This window comes from Mycetomoellerius zeteki, unplaced genomic scaffold (genome assembly GCF_001594055.1).
Source record: "Mycetomoellerius zeteki isolate Tzet28-1 unplaced genomic scaffold, Tzet1.0 scaffold25, whole genome shotgun sequence".
Lineage (NCBI taxonomy): Eukaryota > Metazoa > Arthropoda > Insecta > Hymenoptera > Formicidae > Mycetomoellerius > Mycetomoellerius zeteki.
The window spans coordinates 3651333-3654877 of record NW_017257227.1 but is presented as its reverse complement, the minus strand read 5'-3'; positions in this window follow the sequence as shown (position 1 = coordinate 3654877).

Genomic DNA, 3545 nt, shown 5'->3' with positions numbered 1-3545 from the left:
CAGCCAATCTTTTTTTTTCAGTGTACAAATAAAAATTTAGTTAGATACGGATCTGAAAATAATTTTGTTGGAACATCAGAATAATTATGCAGAAATCTCAAGAGATGAACTAAAAGTTCAATTTTTACATTCCAGCAACTATAGTTCGAGTATTTTACACAATTATTTTCATATAATCACAATGAAATTATTTTCAAATTTGTATCCAGCTACAATAAATTTGTAGATACTTCAGAAAAATCATTCTTTCCGTATATATAAATATTTTAAAACTTCGTCAGCGTGTGTTTCTAGATAAAAAGGAAGAAACGAAAGCATTTTTGAGACCTAATGTTTATATAGGAACGTTTGTTCTTCCATTTTATCAAGGAACACGCTCACGAAATTTTAAAACATACTTATAATGAATTATGACTTACCCTTACATGAAGTATTTCGACAAAAATCTAAATGTTGCGGAAAATGTTCAATCTGGCGCAACTCGATTTAAATTGCCTCGCATTAAGAAATTATCTAACGGGGTGGGAATACATGGTTTAAAGGGGTAGTTTAGTGTGTCGGAATATTTCATCACGATTTCAATTGCTCGCGAAACGTTATTTGCATGTAACTCATTTACCGAGTGTCATGCCAAGTGGCATCTTACTCGGTACTCGCTGTATTTCGCGTTAACGGATCAGCTCACGCCGCACTTTCAGCCGCAGAAACGGAGACGCTATGCAGCCCGCGGTATTGCGGCCAGATCGAGCGAGTTCCTATTTCGTTTCACCTTCTAATCTAACGTGTCTTTCTTACGAACGGTTTCTTGCAGCTTCTCGCTCGATTACATATCGCAATAAATATTGCGCAACCTTAATTCGTACCCCATGCTCTCTGGACGCAACGCAAGGAGGAGGGGGTGGGAAAAAAATTCTCCCCGTCGATTGTCAGACGTTCTCAACAAGGAAACTATCGATTCCTACCGATGGTCTATTATGTACGGTATTTATATTCGAAGCAGATCTGTTACGCAAAGTCGACTCTTCTACGCTATTCGCCACAATCTCGGGGAATCTCGGAGGATTTCACTGCCTCGTAGGCGACCCGTCGGTTTAGCGTTTTACCTCGAGGGAGCGTAAAATTTACGAGGCCGTATCCTATCATTATCATTATATTCCAAGATACTTACGCATAATAGCTAGCACAAAGTTTCGTTACATACGTACACACGTGTTGCACAACGGTCGCGGAAAAGGAGGCACTATTCACGGTATTCCACATTCGCGACGAGCGTGACGTCTAATCTGCCCGTAATGTACATGACGCAAATTACGTTACGTTTACATTACGCGCTGGAACGTTTCACGGAAAAAGTTAAGACATCCGCTGGCCAATGATATTTCTTCGCCATGATATGAATTTCTGTACGTGTCTCGCGAGAATCTGTGTAATGGAAAGCATAAATGCAGGATTTCATTATACAACACTTATTCCATTTATAAGAGCATCTTTTAATTAATAAATTAGTTGCATTTAGTAAAATTTTAACTCGACGATAAAAAGAGCGAGTTGATCTTATTATTTATTTGTTTATCTTTTAGTTTGTTTTATTAACATCTTCAAAAAATAAGGGAGATTAAATAAGGGAGACATACTAATTATTTCTTTAACAGTAGTTTCTCTATTAGAAAAAATGGTTTTTTTACATTTCTAATAGTACACTGAAAAAAAGATTGGCTGCTGCAGCAAATTAGATGGTAAAATATGGCATAGCATTTTTAATTGGCTGCGTTAACCTATTTGCAATGTCAACATAGGATTTCGATAGACTAACACAACCAAAAATTGACTGCTGCAATCAATTAAAAATGCTATGCCATATTTTACCATCTAATTTGCTGCAGCAGTCAATCTTTTTTTTCAGTGTATATCTAGGAATATGGGACATATGAAATGTGTTAAATTTAACACAAATTTTGCAACGGTAGTAAAAAAAAGAACGTATATTAAACAATGACAAATTCTATAAACAATTTGCGTCGACTACGGTTCTTCACTTCAAGGGGGCTACGGTAAATCGCATGTTGCCGACTCTCTCTCGTGTACTCGTCTTCGGCCTCAATGGCTGCTGCCGATCAGAGAATTCCGAGTGATCGATAAAGATCTAAATCCGTTGAATTCGTTCAGACAGCGAGAAGGAGGAGAATACGTGATACACACAAAAGGAAGGAAGATTCCCGTCACTGCTTCCTTGATCGGGAGAGTTTAATTCCTCCTCGACCGGAAAACGAAGAAAAAAACGAGAAGCCGCGTCGAATCGAATATTTGGGTCAAATGGATTTCGAGGTCCCTTTCTTCCTCTCTTTCTCTTTCTCTGCGGCCAAGGAAGACTTTCAGTTTCGCAATGAAGGCCGACAATAATTTTGAGACTCGTCACTTCTCTGCCATGAGCTCTAGATTCTCCGTCGAAGATTTATCAGATAAAAGAAATATCTACTTTTACTACAATCTATCATCCCAGTTAATATGTAAGAAGGAAATATTCTCTGAGAGAAATTCGCGAGTGTGACTTTTGCGACCGAAATCTCTTTCACTTGGCCATTATTATAAATCGACGTTTTTCTTCTGCTTCTCTCTTTCTCAGTTAATTTAATTATTCTGCAAACTGTAGACAGAATTAGTTTTAACGATTATTAACCGTAAATCAGTATCAATCTTTAACGATTATTAATATCGTTTATAAACAAGATAAAATTGTGAAACTTCACGACAGACAAAATTAATCTTTCTTGATTATTCTATTTTTGTTTGATTTATATAGCCAAAAATTGCAGGAGCCGAATGACACAGCATTTACATATACGTGTCGAGGTCGCAAGAAGAAGAGCAGAATCTACATAAAAGAGTAGAATCTGCCTGTATCAGTTTCATTATTATGTCATTCTTGAATTAGCTTCATCGAAACGTAGCTTCTCTTCGTCTATATCTATACACGTTAATCAAAGGAGAAAGGGGAGATGGACCTCGAACGTAAGAGGATACCATTACTTAGCAAGGCTAACTTTTCGTCGACCGATGGTCACGTGTCCGAATTGGGGAACTCGTTCCGCTCGTGATCTACTTTTCTGTGTCGTGGCAAAAGCATCTTGCATTATTACAGTACGCTGAAAAAAATTTTGTTCATTTTTGGTCCAATGAATGATCGTTAACTAATGTCCGACTTAATGTCCGACTTAATGTAGTTAATTCATTAATACAGTAACTGGATTCATTTATACAACTATATATTCATTCTTGCAATGAATTCTAGGAATAGTTTTATAATTTAAATGATTATGAGAATTCATTGGACCAATTTTCATTATTTTTTCATAATTCAATGAATATTTTATTGTATTTACGTATTTACAGTTTTGGTTCAGTGTAGAAGTCGACACGTGCTTGCAGAATTATACCTTTCATAATTTTCTATAATTTTGTGTCAAACGACGATATAATTAAAAATAAACGAGTTTTGGTTTACCAATCTCTCTCTCTCTCTCTCTCTCTCTCTCTCTCTCTCTCTC